General features: G+C 38.0%; 1 protein-coding gene and 1 long non-coding RNA gene across 3 annotated transcripts in view; one reads left to right on the forward strand and one right to left on the reverse strand.

Moving 5' to 3' along the window:
* LOC309475297 overlaps positions 1-403 on the reverse strand; it is a 3,509-nt gene extending 3,106 nt beyond the window's left edge. For both annotated transcript variants that reach the window (XR_014197595.1, XR_014197596.1), the window contains exon 1: positions 1-403. This exon is cut by the window's left edge. This is a non-coding gene — a long non-coding RNA (uncharacterized lncRNA).
* LOC309500920 (uncharacterized protein) overlaps positions 1-17,427 on the forward strand; it is a 47,622-nt gene that overhangs the window by 19,252 nt on the left and 10,943 nt on the right. The window lies entirely within an intron of this gene.

The following is a 17,427-nucleotide window of genomic DNA, read 5'->3' on the forward strand; positions in this document are numbered from 1 at the left end:
ATAATTGCTTTGCAAACGTTGCATTTAGCTGTCTTGCTCTGCGGTGTTTCTAATGTAAAATATTTCCACACAGCGGACATTTTGGTTAGCCACCACAATGCTGCTTAATGCTATCCTGCTAGCTCGCTGCAAACTGCGGAATGGATTTCCTGAGCGGGGGCGTGTCTCATAACTCTGTGTCTCATTGAGCCGCGCCTCCTTTCAGGAAATCCATTCCGCAGTTTGCAGCCAGCTAACAGACTCGCCGGCGGGAATCACTTTTGGAGTCATTTCAGCAGACAACGTTAAAGCGCATACATGGCTCATGGATATCGGAAATCTCCGCAGGTTGGATCGGGAAAATCCGATACGTGAATTACGCTGGTATCGGTCCCGATACCGATACTGGATCGGATCGGCCCCATCCCTAACAATATTACATTTCATTTTTTCCAAGGAGCTGTTTTGTTTTATATGCTCCTAAGAAGAGTCAATTATAGCTCTAGAATTGCTCAAAGTAAAAAAAAAAAAAAAAAAAAAAATACTTTATGATGTTAGTTTTAATTATAAAAAAGAATAAAACAAAATAAATCAAGGAAATTTCTCTAGCATTTCTTTCTTTTTTCTGTATCAAAAACGTACTGAAACGTACCGAACCGTGAATTTTGTGAACCGTTACACTAGAGCCCGACCGATAAAGGATTTTTAAGGCCGATACCGATACAAATATTTGGTGATTTAAAAATCAGATATTCCGATATATCGGCCGATAATATATATTTTTTAAAATCCAGAAACGCGTAACAAAACATGAACAGATTTCCTTAACATTAGTTATTTGTCGTTATTTAAGAATCCTCAGCCTTACTAAAATAATATGATAATGCAGTTTAAAAATAAACTTGTTTGTTTTATTGTCACAACAGAACAGAATATATTAAAGTTCTGATAAATATAATGTATAAAAATACAAACTTAAGATATGAAACTTAAAGTCCTTTGAACAAAAAAAAGTCAACTATTATTATTAATATTGACAGTAATAAATCAATTATGTAATAATGTGTGTGTGTGTGAAGAACTGATAAGATTGTAAATGTGTACCTTGAAATGCAATGTAAGTCGCTTTTGATAAAAGCATCTGCCAAATGTCAATGTTATAAGCTACCTTATAATTACAATGTCAACTTGCTTATCCCTTTACATGCACTCTTTTAATTCTATCCATCTATTCCATCAAGTTACAACAAACCATTTTCAATCATCATTTGCTGCCTGCCTTCTAAAATCTACTACTTAGTGATGCACTAAATACATTATGTGACTCGTTAATGCTGCGGTTAAACGAAGTCAGCAACGCACACTTGGATTTCACACACGTGTAAAAGAAAAGCTAACTTTTATGCACAGGCTATGTTTGATACTTTTTCTCTGTCTAAATGTTCACTCCTCGCGTGCCTAACTTACATTTTACAATGCACAGACTGGAACTACAGATATGCTAGTTATAAATACAGTAATCATTACTTTATTTAGGCAGAGAAGCTCCACAGCGCTTCACTAAAACACGCCCGTAACACGCCTCTCTGGAACAACGTCACACTAACCCATCATTTCACCAACAAATGGAAGTTTTATCAGAAAACTAATCAGAAATCACTGGAAACAGTGTTGAAAACAAACATGATAAAAGCGGCCGTTTGCTGGCATTTTTGGTTTTTACTTGAATATTTAAAACCCAAGCATCGATGTTTTACCACAGGTTTACAATAAAAAGTGATACATTGATCATAATGAATTAATTTATGTCAAAATTGCACATTAGTCACTCAGAAATAAATTACCGTTAGGTCTATTTCACAAAAGAAAAAGGACACACTTACTTCTTCAGTCGCGTCTGTTTCTGTTTATCTGGTAGTTACAGGACATATTTACATCACATTTAGAAAGAATGATAATTTCTACAAATATATGCCACCAAAAATACGACCTGAGGAGCTTTAGCACTCTCTCGACTCCAATACAGATATTTTCAGTCAGAGAAACAGAGGAAGCTCCCGAAAAAAAAGTTGCTTTATTTTATGATAGTCCGGTATAAAGAGACGAGACGTAGGCTACTGACAGATCAAATTAAAACATGACTGTTATAGCCTTTATGATTGGTCTGATTTCTTCAAGCGTTCACTGTTTTTACACTATGCGTATCTTCAAGCGTTTACTATGGTAATGGTTAGCGCGCATAGTCTTTTGCATCACAAACACAAGGCATTCAAACATGAACGCGAGTTAAATTATTTTAAACGTCTTTAATGCTGACAGAATCATCCGGCGCTGCCGTCTCCCGACTTCTCAAAGTGTGGGGTGCTGCCCACTGGTGGGGAATACATGACAAGTGGGGCACAACATCTCTATTAATTCCTTTATTTATTGACCATACACTCAAAACAAAACAGACACATTTAAATGTTAGCCTTACTTAACCTTTTCACACGTATAACATGGTTGAAGGGTGTTTCGTCCGCTTTTATTTTATTTTTTAAATATTCATTTATCGGCCATTATAAATGCCGATAACCGATAGTTTGAAAAATGCCAATATCGGCCGATAATATCGGCCCGCCGATATATCGGTCGGGCTCTACGTTACACCCCTACTGTTTACACAACAGCTGATGTGAGAGTAAGTGTAACATAAAGCAATTTGCAATTTGGCAACCATGTTAATCTCTTGTTGCATGGGATGTGCCGCATACCTTGGTAAACAGTAATTTCTAACAACATAGGGCTATTTAGATAAACAATCTGGCGAGCGTGTTGTTTTAGGCTAATACACCAACAGCAAATTTCTGTTTAATAAAGCGCTCAGAAATGTGTCATTTGCATATTAAAATCTCAAAAAACAACCTATAAAGCTCCGTATTAATTACAAGGTATTGCTACTGACTTATAAAGCCCTAAACGGCTTAGCTCCAGTCTATTTAACGGATCTTCTATCGCCCTATAATCCATCGCGCTCTTTAAGATCACTAAATTCAAGGCTTTTGGTCATACCTAGGATATCCAGAACCACCAAAGGAGGGAGAGCATTTTCACATTTGGCTCCAAAACTCTGGAATAGTCTTCCTGATACTGTTCGTTGCTCAGACTCGCTCTCCCAGTTTAAAACTAGATTAAAGTCGCATCTCTTCAGCCAGGCATTCATATAATCCTACAGTTCAAACTACAATCCGGCCTCTAGCTCATAAATGCCAGAGGAGAACTGGCCCCCGACTGAGCCTGGGTTCTCCCAAGTTTTTCTCCATTAGGTCACCTGATGGAGTTTTAGGACACCATTAGGTCACTTGATGGAGTTTTTCGGTTCCTTGCCACTGTTGACTTTGGCTTGCTCAGTTGGGGATATTTTGGGGATATTTAATTTAATTTTATCAATCAATAAATTCCTCTTGAAACAAACTTTGTTGTATTATTTTAATTTAATACTGTGAAGCTGCTTTGATACAATCTGTATTGTGAAAAGCGCTATACAAATAAACTTGACTTGACTTGACTTTAAACATGTTTCAAGGCAACCGTTATTTAGATCGTAGTATCACTTTATGGTTCCCATGGTGACGCGTCATTCATTGCTTGTCACACCGCATCCATAATAGCGCTGAATGACTGATGATCTGCTTTTATTTCTGTTAGAAATATAGTTTTCTTCAGCCTGTCCAGAGCAGATAGCATTGCTTGCACATTCCTTTGTTTCATATCAAGAAGGACCACAATGTAGGAAGGGAAAGAGGGTCCTGTTCTTCCTATGTATTGCATGGTATAACATTGTGAAAAGCCTTTTGGACCGCAAGGCTCAGAAGGGGAACTCACCGGATATTGACCATTTATAGATATCTTATTCAACAGTATATATCAGGGGTTCTCAATCCGGGTCCCCGAGGGCCAATTTCCTGCAGAGTTTAGCTCCAACCTTGATCAAACTCACCTGCCTGTAGTTCTCTAGTAAACCTGAAGAGCTTAATTAGCTGGTTCAGGTGTGTTTGATTAGGGTTGGAGCTAAACTCTGCAGGAAAGTGGCCCTCGAGGACCAGGGTTGAGAACCACTGGTTTATATGATACTTATGATGTCATTTATGTTCTTATTGGATGAGATCGAGATACTCCCATGTATAGCCTAGTTTAACTATATATTCTGTATCCAGAATATTGGGGAGCTGAGCTATTTTCCTGGCTTCCCGACGCTGGTCTTTCTTTCTTTTCTTTTGTTTTATTCCTTCATTACGCCCAATAAAAGGACGGAGACAAAAAGGCACTTCGTGTTGGAATACATTTCTGACAATTTCCTTTTTTATTCAAAATTTCACACATTTGTTAGCTATAGCAGGAAATATATGATATTGATATTGTCAAATATGTGCAAGTGGATGTGTTTTGCTGTTCAAACAGCTTTATAACGATCGCGTTAGTTGAGCTGTATGCGCAACGTATTTAGGTATCTTATTAAAATACCTAAAATACGTACATTATTAGGAAATTACCACCTCAGGCTCAATTTGAGATAATTTTTTGTTCTTTTTGCATGCAGTTTGCGAAGTAACAAAATTAATCAAAGCACAACTAGTTCACACTTGTATTTTCTCAGTTTCTGAATTTGATGTTATCAGAGGATAAATGCAAACAGTTTTTTTTAATCTACTTTTGAGTCTTATTTCATGCAAAGTGATAATATAATTGCACTTTCATTTTCTCTATTTGAAAGTTTTTAATGCTGTTATTTGATGTTAAGTTTTTAAAATGTGATGTTAATAAAATACATTTTAACAGTTAAACTTAAAGCCTATTAACATTTTGTTGGGGTGATTGGGGACAGGTGGGGCTCGGAACCCTTCCCTACCTCTGAATGACTTACTGGTTGTATCGAATGATAGCAATGTATGTTGCTCATATTTGTACATATCTGGAATAAATAAATACAACATTTTATTAATAGAAAATGTGCAGAGTACATTATTATATAATTTTGACAGAATTTTACCAAATTTCAATGTGTTAATTAATATAATTTGCGATACGAGTTATATGTTCATTCCAATATCAAAATGTTTTAATGTTTTAAGTACTTTTGACATTAATAGCCTATTATATTAACAATAAAATGTGCTTTTGAAGCTATTTGTATCTGTTTATTGTCTTAAATATTCATAATGTCAAGGGCAGCAGACATGGTCATCCGGTATAACCGGCCTTGGTCATTCGGTAAAACCAATATAGTAAATATTTAAATGGAATAATATTGTTTTTAATAACTAAAGGAACTACAATAATACAAATATAAAGCAGATAAGGCTTTTTTTTTAATTTTTTTTATTTATTTTTTTACATTTCCCCTTTTCTCTTTTCCCTGTGCAATGTTTTACTTGAATATGTTGGAGTGTTTAGAGTAGTCCAATAAAATGATTACATTTATGAGATCAGTGATAATTTTATTTAATATTTCTTCTGTGGTACATACTATATACTATCTCAACATCAATGTCAAATCAGTTTTTTTCATGAATAATTATCTGCAAATTAATAATTTTAGATATATTCATGGTTAAACTGAAATACTTTTTTGGTGACAAATTTTGTCCATCTTGTAAAAAATGACAAAAACAGTGTTAATTGATTGTACAAACCACAAAATATTATTGTTAACACCTAGGTAAACTAAAAAAATGGTTTCAAATATAGTTATATCTCCATTAAATTTTTTTACACTTCTAAAAACCTTATTCGTCAATGACCCGTTTATCTGCAAAAAGGTTCACATACACTGGATTGCAGCCTAGGCTACTGTTAATGTAAATATAACGTTAGTCGTTTGTTTTTAAAGTCTACATTATAGACCTGCGCGGGATGGATTTCTCCCTTAATAATTCTTAAAAAGCTGACATCTCAGTTCATCGCAATCTCACAAATCTCTGTTATTATCAATGAAACTGGCTGCACAATGAATCTTTCATAATACCTACACTTTGTTTGCTATAATCAGATGATTTGCCAGTATGCAGAATTCAGCGCTGAACAAAAAGTCCATTTTGAGCGGTGAGGGGATTCTATCTTAAATGCATCTGATTGGCCATTGCGTTCAAGAAATCAACACATGTGTCTGTGATTGGCTACATTGTTCAACACTGCAAACATGTTATAGATAGAGACTCTGACTTGTAAATCGTTTCTATTTTGTTTTAGTTGTTCTTGTTGCTTTTGTGCAACAGATGAATGACAATTTATTCGTTTTTAGATGTTCAATTTATACATAATTCTATTTTGCGGGAGTCCCGCGAATCGTTTTATTCTCCCACAACCAGCACACACACGAGTGCATTACCGCCCGCGCCCGCACTCGGCCATCAGATCTATATTGGCCCTGTCCCAAATGGCGCACTTCATGTGGACTTTCGGTCTCGTGGACTTGAATTGCGCGTGCTCGCTGAGTCTACGAGTCCGTAGGCTGTCCCATTCAGCATTTTAACGCTCTGAAGTGTGCTCAACAGCGCCCCCTTTACACCCTTGAAGCGGTCTTCCGCGAAGCCCGCATAGATGCAGGCTCCACGCACTTTAACTACCCAGGAATCCTTGCGAAAGGCCAATCAGACAACAGATGGGAGGAGATTTCGCTCACGGATAATTGTTGACATGCTGAGAAGAAATATGACCTAAATGTACATTTTACCAGTTGTTACCTACGGTTTATACAAACATTATGGTCATCGAGCAGTGGTTGATGTCTCAAACATAATAATAGCGCGTTTAATAATACGATCGCATTATGATTCATTAAATAAATAGAACCGAATGGCAGGGCTTTACTGAGTCATATGTAAACAAAGTATGAATATTGAAACCTGTAAATTGAAAAAATTATGTTTAAATTATGTTTTAAAATTGTAATCTTAGTTCAAATGGAACATTATGTATTATTATGTACAACTGTATACATCATTTAAATAAGCATGATATATATATATATATATATATATATATATATATATATATATATATATATATATATATATATATATTGTCTAATGCCCAGGTGATATGCACAATATCAAAATATAGAACTGTAACATTAGGCTGTGTAGTGGACATGGAGATAAGACGTCGGAGCGCAAAAATGTGATTTCTCCTGTCCAACAACAACCAGACCGTTATTTCCGGCATGCCGATCGAGTCTGTCCCAAAAATACCTCTCAATGTGCCATCGTGGACTCGCGCCAAGGGCCCTATAGGTCTGCACTACATGACATCACCAAAGTGTGGACTCTGAGGAAGTCCACAAGTCCGGAGTGTGCCATTTGGGACAGGGCCATTCTCGCGCCGCACTCTGTTGCGTTGGGTCCCGCGGGAGTCATGTGCTAGAGATACACAACTTTTAAAGGAACACTCCACCCATTTGCATTAAGCTTTGCAATGTTAGAAACCCAGTCATACTATTGAATGGTCGTGCAACATTTTCTCATTTTCCCCTGAGACGAGAGAAATCTGTATTTGGGACATTCTACCAGAAACGTACATTATCTGTCCTTGAATTGTTACAGTGAATAAAAAAGTATTTCATCCAAAAATTTCTAAAACTGGCTCATAGTTGATTTCTGTGAGTTGTTCTGTAAAGGAATATGTCATTCATTAGGTTCTCAGATATTTTTTTCTTTATTAAAAACACTTTTGAAAATTACAAATCCTGTCCATGCCCTTGTCCTCAGCCAAATTGGAGCTACAGCTTTCATAGTTTTGTTATGCTACAAACTGTTATTTAAAAAAAAAAAAACTCATCAATAACAAGTTTAATCTGTTATCATTCACATCAACTGATCAAAAACATAAAATTATATATAAATTCTACAAATAAATTCTATTTTACAACTGTCCCCATGTTTTGGTCAGTCCTGTCACGTTTACATAAAACTCTACATAAAATGTGTGAAATACACCTTTAAGGGTATCACTCAGAGGAAGTGACATCATTTGACCCAGGTGAAGCTTACATTGATTAAGGCTGAATTGTTTCATTGAATTGTATGATTTTAAGCTTGTTTTTGTATGTTTTTTTTAGGAAGACGAGCTAAAGGGTCAGGCCCTGTCACGGTTAAACATTCCAGAAAATAATGAAAATGTTTTAAATCCAAAACATGTCTAAAAAGGTTATTGAAATTCCTTGCTTGCATGTTAACAGTTTTTATGCTAGCATGCTAGCAGGCTGAGTAATGGCAGTTTACAATGGCCAACCGTCAGGCCCTGTCACATCAGGCCCTGTCACATTCCTGTGTGACACGGCCTTACAAATTAATGTTATTGTTCTTTTTTATTACATTTATTGCATATGTTATGTATTTAACGCATGCAATAGTAAAATGAAGGCCAAGGTGCTTGATTTTTATACAACTGTGGCCATGGAAGTGATTTAAACACCTAAATTCAATTATTTGGAGGGCTGTCCCAATACTTTTGGCAATATTATGTATGTCCTTGGCTGAATTTTACCATAGTCTAATATTACTTTAACATTAAAATTATAATAATAATTTAAAAAAGAAATGCCAATCAAAACTTAAATAAAGAACACAAAACATAACTTTTTCTGCATCATCAAAATCCATAAAGTCAGTCCTGTCACAGTACCGTCAGTCCTGTCACGCCATGGTCAGTCCTGTCACACAGGAAATTATGATAAAAGTGTACTATTTGAGGAAATATTAATTAATTAATCTCTTTAACTGTGTAGATGAAGGTGGGGGTATATATCCACTACTATGTTTTTATAAAAATCTCCTATGTAAAGGTAGTTATTTTACAACTATATGAGTGCCTGCGGGTATTCTGTGATTTTGTGTACTACAGTTGACCGAAAAGTTACTTATATTTCTTAAAGGAATTATAAAACCATGTTAGATACAATCAGGGACATGTGATCAATAAGAAAATGCTATCTGTATCAAAGAAATTCATTAGGAAACCATTCTAACATATACAAATTTGTCTGTGACAGGGCCTGACATTTTAGGGGTGAAATGCGTATAAAAATGTATTTTATTTAATCATAAAAACATGCTGAGATGGGATGATATGTGTTTCTCATAGTTTAACATGTCCTCCATATGTCTCAACGTTCAGATTTAAGAAAAATATATTTTTTCCCCCAATATTTTTTAAAGTGGAAATGTACGTTTCTGGTAGAATGTCCCATTTACCTCTTAACACTTCCTTCTACAATGACGCAAAAATCGTCATTTTGCGTCATTGTAGGAGGAAGTGTAAGAGGGGGGGATTTCTGTTAAGACTACAAGCACTAGTTCCCACCCTTTCAAACCCGCCCATAGGGGATTGGACCTAATGCGCTAACAGACCTATCACAGATCAGTGCGTTTGATTTCACCGGCAGAAACCTGCATGTCCTGCCGTCGAGATCGTCCAAAATGTCCGGGATTCGGCTTTGCTTTCTACGGTCGCCATTCATTGTTTACATGCACACCTTTTGTTTCAATCTAACTGAATTCATTCCGATTGGTGAATCTGAATGTAGTGTTTACATGAACGCTAAACAAATGATCGGCTGATGTGCGTTTTACCATTGCTAAGAAAATACCCGCTCCTCAATGAGAGATAGCCCAGAGACCGGTACGTCTCACAGGCGCTCATCAGTAATCACACCACCGCTTTTGCGTTCTACAGTCGCCATTCATCATGTTTACTGTGGCGAGCAGGACGAGACTAGGGCCGCGGGAGAAAGACGCGAGGCCGGTGGCGTGATCGGTTGATGTGCGTTTTACCTTTGCTAAGAAAATACCCGCTCCTCCGTGAGAGATACGAGACCAGTGCCTCACAGGTGTCGGTCATCAGTAATCACGCCACCGGCCTCGCGTTGTTCTCCCGCAGCCCTAGTCTCGTCCTGCTCGCCACAGTAAACACAATGAATGTCGACTGTAGAACGCAAAAGCCGAATCCCGGACATTTTGTGCGATGCGATCTCAAAAACACGGGCAGACTCACGGAGACTAGTTAGCTTTATTGTTTACAACTGCTCTCTAACCTGTAGGCGTGGCTTGGGAGTGGCCTCGTAGAGCAGCGAAGCAAGTGCATTCTGGGAGTTGTTGTCTTTCATCCACATGAGCCAAAAATAATTTTTCTGGCTTTTCTCAGTCTAGAAAGCTCCAAATTCAAAAATAATGTCATATTTCTTCTACATAAATGATCCAATTTAAATACACATTCATCTTTCCAGAGGTGGAGTTTCCCTTTAAAAACTGGCAAATGCACTGAAAGCTTCGTTGACAGATTTACATTTACATTTACATTTAGTCATTTAGCAGACGCTTTTGTCCAAAGCGACTTACAAATTGGGACTAAATTAAGCAAGTCATCGTGAAGAGGCAAAAAACAACGCAAGAAGTGCTCAAAATACGAAGTTCAGGCATTATTCAGAGTAGCATAAGCCCGATAAGGGAGAATTTACAGAATATATTGTAGCGACAATGCCTCTAGTTTAGGGAATTTATTAGCTCAAATGAGAGGTAATATTCATAAGATATGAATATGCATATGCCGTTTACACAAATTAAATTATTCCAAAGAGGGAATAGGTCAGACCTCAACGTATATCAATAATCACCACGATTACTCGTAGTATTTACTGATATAAGTAGATAGAATTATATTTTTAATTAGGGGAAATTTAGGTAGAGGTTAATTCTCATTTATCATACAAACCATCCGTCCGGCAGATCGGATGCACGATTTCTGAACAGAAACCTATTGTCTCCAACACGACAAATAATTTTCCTGTGGCCACAAAGGAATGATTACTTTCGTGTCTTAGACCAGTGGTTTTCAAACTGTGGGTCGCGACCCACTTGTGGGTCACACAGTGAGAAAAGGTGGGTCGCACAAAGGCACTTAGCTGCAGCTAAATTTACGTTACGATGAGTGAAACAAAACCAGTCCGATTAATTACCAAACGACTATGAGTTTTAGCGCCCGCCAAAGTGTTATTTGATCGCTGAGTAGATGAACTGCTGCGCTTGTGACAGAGTCACAGTGCATGTTTAACTGAAAGAACGAGCAGAGAGAGTACTCGGTCGCGCGCGCGCGCTCTCTCTCTCTCTTCGGAGCCAGGCGAAAGTGTAAAAAAAGACTTCACCGTCTCCAAACTAAGTCTTGCTCTCTCTCCCTCGCACATATTAATCAAAATAAATCGACACGGTGGTAAAAGGTCGGAAGACCAAAGTTTCATGTGGAGCATTCGGAGATTTCTTTTTTCTTACTCAATTACCGCTGGGTGTGAATTGTGCTAAATAAGTTGTTGCCTTATCTTCTCTGAAAAGCGTCCCAGAGTGACATAAAACAACACTTTAATTAAACGAAAAAAAATATCCAGTGATGAAATGTTTTCTGTGTTGACACAAATCTTGAATGTCTATGTCCTAACTGCTGGGATAATCACACAACGCGCATGACACGTCCAATTCGCAAACTAATTACTCCTTTGAACGATTCATTTTAATGAATGGACAACTGATCTTTCCAACAGTGAACTCAGGAGACGTTTGAATCAGTAACACTTTACAATAAAGTTCTATACATAAATTACATAAAAAGTACAGTTTGCTTACTCAAGCTTAAGCTTTAAAATAAATAAAACCCCTTGTTTTGACTACATTTTTCCACACAGTGCTATCAAGAATCGATAAGAGAATCGTTAAAGAATCGGATCGATAATCAGAATCGTCAGTGGCATTATTATTATTGATAAAATCTTATCATTTCCCATCCCTATGTGAAGACGGTAAAATTATAATCAAACATTAAAGAACATACATGTTTTTAAAAGTTTTTTTAAGAGTTAAAAGTTTAAAATATTTTGCTAACATGAAGGCTTGTCACTGTCAGTCTTTTTAAGCCTGGAACACACCAAGCCGACGGTCGGCCGTCGGGCAGTTTCCGTGCGTCGGCCGACTAAATCTTCTCAGTGTGTTCCGCACCGTCGGCTGAAATTGGTCCTCGTCGGCTTTGTAACGGCCGATTCGACATGTTGAATCGGCGTCGGGCCGTCGGTGAAAGAGGGAACTCTGATTGGCTGTTCAGCTTAGTGACCGAGTCAGTGCACGAGAATAATAGCAAAATAGCGAGCAAAGTCAAAACGGTACAGATAGAAGGCTGTTCTAATGATATGTCATCTTATCTGAGTGTTCCTTGGCAAATATTTCAATATTAACACGAGAGGAGTGGAATAAAGACAGTGTTTAGCAGGATTGATATTCAAAACAGTAAGCACACACTGCTTTGTTTACGGTTTGTGTAACTGCAGCCGGCAGCGTCGGTTTCCCTTTTTGAATGACGAATATAGACGAATATATCTGCAGAAATAGACAGTTGTCTCATTTACACGCAGGCGCAGAACGCGCATTCTAGCTGACAGTCGGCTGTAGTTCTCTCGGTGTGTTCAAGTGCAGCTTTTTACCCCGACGCGAGGCGACAACACAGTCGGCTTTCATCAGCGCTAGTTCGTCTGCGTCGGCTTGGTGTGTTCCAGCCTTTACATCAGTGCAAAACTAGGGAATGCAGATTAAGACCATCAGCATGCATTGATTAATCCCATGGCATGTAGCAAAAAAAAAAAGTGCGACCAAATCATGCTGGTGCGACCAACTGAGAAAGTTGGTAGCACCAGTGCAAGTGGGTCTTGAGATTGATTATACTTGTCTAGGTGGGTCCTAGAACGAAAAAGTTTGGGAACCCCTGTCTTAGACAACTTAGATTGTTTAATAGTAAAATAAAGGTAGAGCTTGTAGTCAATCACACTTTCAGGGATTTCAGTAATGGAACAATATGAGACAGATTCAATTCACAAAGATTATAGGATTTTAATCAAACAACTAAGATTACATGTACTATTTCAATCACGCAGGAGTAAATATGCATAGCAAACAAACAATATAAACGATCGTAAATAAGAAATAAAATAAAGTAAAATATTATGAGAAGGGAAGAGAAAATGAGAGGGGGAAAAGGAGAGAGAGAAAAAGAGAGAGTTTTGGTGTGTGTGTAAGATGGTAGCGTGTAAGGGGATGTGTGTGGGTTTGAGAGCACGTGCGTGTGTTTTTCTAGGAACGCGTGCGTGTATGTGTGTGTGTGGGGGTGAGAGCGTGCGTGTGTGAGTGTAAGTGTGTGTGTGAGGATAAGTGTGTGCGTAAAGAATGAGTGAGAGTATTAGAGAAAGGCAAAGACAGTTTACAATATTCCTTCACACCGAGACCCCAACAGTTTCTAGTAATTATTAGACAACTTAAACAGCATTTCTTTCGGATTGCGAATTTAAGAATGTAAGGTTTACTTTACTTGGTTGCCTATTTGGCCCTCGTTTTGTGCGTCTGTTGTGTACAAAAGGAGCCTGGAACACGTGGTCTGATGCGTCGTCAAGGTGGAGTTGGTTGCGATGGTAACTCAGAGCGTTCGTTAACTTAGCCAAAGATGATTTAGCCTTAAGTTGGTTTTCGTTGGTTTGTAAGAAAATTGATCAAACTGAGGTAAACTATCAAGAAAAGAAAGACTTAAAATAGAAAACGAAATAAAAAGCAAACGAAGGTTTCTTGGAAGAAGGAAGGAGGCGGGTCTCTCTCTCTCTGGCAAACTGCTGCGAGGAACGAGAGATCTGGCGCCGTGTTTTGAAGTCGCTAAAGTCACGCCTTCTCACGTGCGTGACCCAATCGTCTGGAAGGACGATTGTGGCCACCTCCTTACGTTTTGCAAAGGTACACGCCTTCTCTGACTATGTACTGACGGAATAAACTCGTTCATGAACATTTATAAAACTGGTATTAATGAAAGAATGCATCCTCTGATATTTTGTGTTAAAGATTCAACACCGTTGGGTTCTTTGGAACAAAACAATACCGCAAATGATAATTCTGTGAGCCAATAACACAAAGATACATGATTTCTCGTGATTACACGCACATCAAATTGATTACATATGAATAGAGCTTATAGAGATAGTATTTTAGGTATGGGGACCATGGAACACCTCAAGGAATACATTTTAAACATTTAAAAAGATAACTTTGAACACACGTGGTCGGGTAATAGCTGCAGTCCTCGAGTATGTATGCATATGTGTGTGTGTAGAGTCATGGAGTCACGGAAAGTTCAAACTGCGCTGTGAACTTTTGTCACTCTGAGTCAGGAGGAGTTCGTATGTGTGTGCGTATGTGTGTGTTACAATCAATGGGCTTTTTGGTCGAACATCTGTTAAACAGTCCATGGTCTGTTTGTGAGATGTTGGATGCTGTGGAGAATCCCCAGGGGTAATTGCATCTCCCTCCGACTGGCGTTTTGCTGTTCACAAATCTTAGCCGAAACAGTCGAACAGAAGGTTGTGTGTTTACTCAGAAAATAGATTAGGGTCTTTTAAATCAGGGATCAATGATTTATGCAGATAGGAGGCGCCAATCGGTCGGCACGTCCTGGCGTCGAAGTTTTAAAACAATAGAGGTGTCTGTAAATGAGGATTCCAGTAAGTTGATTAGGTCCCAGACTAGAGAGGGGGGTTTTGATCACGGGGTAATTTCAGTAATTTAATCAACACGCCGGCCAGGTGACCTGCCTTTCGTTACAATATATACATTATATATATATATATATATATATATATATATATATATATATATATTCTTTTTTTATTTGATTTTTTATGAGGTTAAGTGCTCACGGAAGAGAAGAGTTTTCAGCTCTTTTTTGAATGTTGTCATGGATTCTGCATTCCGGATGCCGGTGGGGAGATCATTCCACCAGCATGGAACTGTGAATGAGAATGTTCTGGAAAGTGATTTTTTTGGCTCTCTGTGATGGGACCACGAGACGTCGCTCGTTGACCGATCGAAGGCTTCTGGTAGGGATGTAGACTTGTAGGAGTGAGTGAAAGTAGGACGGAGCTGAGCCTGTGACAGATCTGTAAGCAAACGTCAGTGCCTTGAACTTGATGCGAGCAGAGAGAGGTAGCCAGTGCAGTGAGATGAACAAAGGAGTGACGTGGGCCCTCTTGGGCTCGTTGAAGACAAGACGAGCTGCAGCGTTCTGAATCATTTGTAGAGGTTTAGTTGCACATGATGGAAGTCCAGCCAGAAGAGCATTGCAGTAGTCAAGCCTAGTAATGACCAGGGCCTGGACGAGAAGTTGTGTTGCATGCTCAGTTAGGAAAGGCCTGATCTTCCTGATGTTGTGCAGTGCAAACCTGCATGATCGAGCTGTCTTTGAAATGTGATCTGTGAAGGTCAGCTGGTCATCAACTGTTACTCCAAGATTTCTGACCGACCTTGATGGGGTGATTGATGATGAGTCTAGCTGGATAGTGAAGTCGTGTTGCAGAGACGGATTGGCAGGGAGGATGAGAAGCTCAGTCTTTGCCAGGTTGAGCTGCAGGTGATGTTCCTTCATCCATGTCGAGATGTCCGCCAGACAGCTTGAGATCCGTGCAGCTACTGTGGGATCATCTGGTTGAAATGAGAGGAAGAGCTGTGTGTCATCAGCATAGCAGTGGTAGGAGATACCATGTGCCTGTATGATGTGTCCCAGTGATGTGGTGTAGATGGAGAAGAGGAGGGGACCAAGAACTGAACCCTGAGGAACCCCTGTGGTCAGATGATATGCTCTGGATGCCTCGCCTCTCCATGCGACCCTGAAGGACCTACCTGTGAGATAGGACTCAAACCAGTGGAGGGAGGTTCCTGTGATGCCCAGTGCTGAGAGGCTGATTTAAGATGAAGTTTTAAGTTGAAGTTATAAATTAGAGTCCATTTTATTGTCGCCCAATGGGGCATAGTTTGCATAGTGAACAAAGCACCTTCTGTTCAGCCATAGTTTAAAGTGTTCCCATACTTTGGATGATCGTGGTCTGTCATTTTCACCATGACCGGGAGCAGAAGCTGCCATTACTCGATATTTAAACGTAAATAATTAATGTGACACATCAACGCATTTCTTGCGTGTCAACGTATTTTCATAGTCGACATAATCAATGACGTCGACGCGTCGTTGCGGCCCTAGTTAACTTTTTTTGTTAGTATTGTGTATTAGTATTGTTTCCATATTAACCCCAAAATGCCACTTTATTGTCACTTCGTGTTATTTTTTTATATTTCTAAATGACTGTGGTAGCTCATACCAACATTGTATTGACAAAAAATTGTTTGGGACTGCTATTTAATAGCTTTAGCATAGGCCTAATGTTTATTTATTAGTAGTCTTTAATATTAGTCATATTCTTACAATTTATGTGTATGTTAAGTAAAAGGGGACAGTAGTGTGTGTGTTAACAATTTTTTGTAAACATGTAGTATTATATGCCTATATACATATATATATATATATATATATTTATTTATATATATATATATATATATATATATATAATATTGTGTTTGTTTAAGCGGTTGATGGAAAATAAGCTAATGCGCGTTCTATAAATCTAAATTCGGATTTATTTTTTTTCACGTAATTTTGAAGTGCCCGCGGTAACAATATCGTGCATATTCATTACCACGGTTTATCGCATTACCGGCACATGTCTACTTAGCACAAATCTAACAGTAACCTATGTTTATTTCTGTTTATGCTTTCAACTGTTTTTCTTACCATTATTTATATTTGGAAGAATTAACATTATTATATTCTGTTGTCCACGAGCATAAAAACAAACTCAGTAACTGATATATTTTTGATTTTGGAAGATTAACTATTCACACTATAAATCATCATCAGTGAAGCTCCTCCCACAGCAGTCACATCATCAGTGAAGCTCCTCCCACTGTAATTAATCATCAGTGAAGCTCCTCCCACAGCAGTCACATCATGAGTGAAGCTCCTCCCACTGTAATTCATCATCATTGAAGCTCCTCCCACTGTAATTCACCAATAAATGCTGGAATATTCCCATCAGCTGCAAGTGAAGATGAGCATCAAAGCATCAGGAAGAGCTGAAATCTGCAAAGACTGAGTTTATTAAAGAGGACAGTGAGAACATGAGTGATCCAGAACCCTGCAGAATGAAACACACTGAAGATCCTGAAGAACAAAGAGGTTGGTGTTTATTCTTCATTCATTCATGATGCTGAAGAACATTCATGTTAGAAACATTCAAGCACTTCATCACTTTTAGATAAACAGTTCGACTGTGAAATGGCTGCAAAAGTTTCTGTGTTTTTTCTTTCTTTTTTTTTTAAACAAATGGTCAATAAAGGGAGGTTTCATATTGATTGTCAACATCAGGTCAAACTAAATTTTAATATTTTAACTGATTTATTTTACATTTATTTAATATATGGTTTACAATTTGTAACAATGTTACCAGAATTTTTACCTGAATTGTGTGCTTATTTTTACAAACATGTATAACAAATAATAACTAGATTAAAAAGT

This window comes from Leuciscus leuciscus (genome assembly GCF_965113295.1).
Source record: "Leuciscus leuciscus genome assembly, chromosome: 1".
NCBI classification, from domain to species: Eukaryota; Metazoa; Chordata; class Actinopteri; order Cypriniformes; family Leuciscidae; genus Leuciscus; species Leuciscus leuciscus.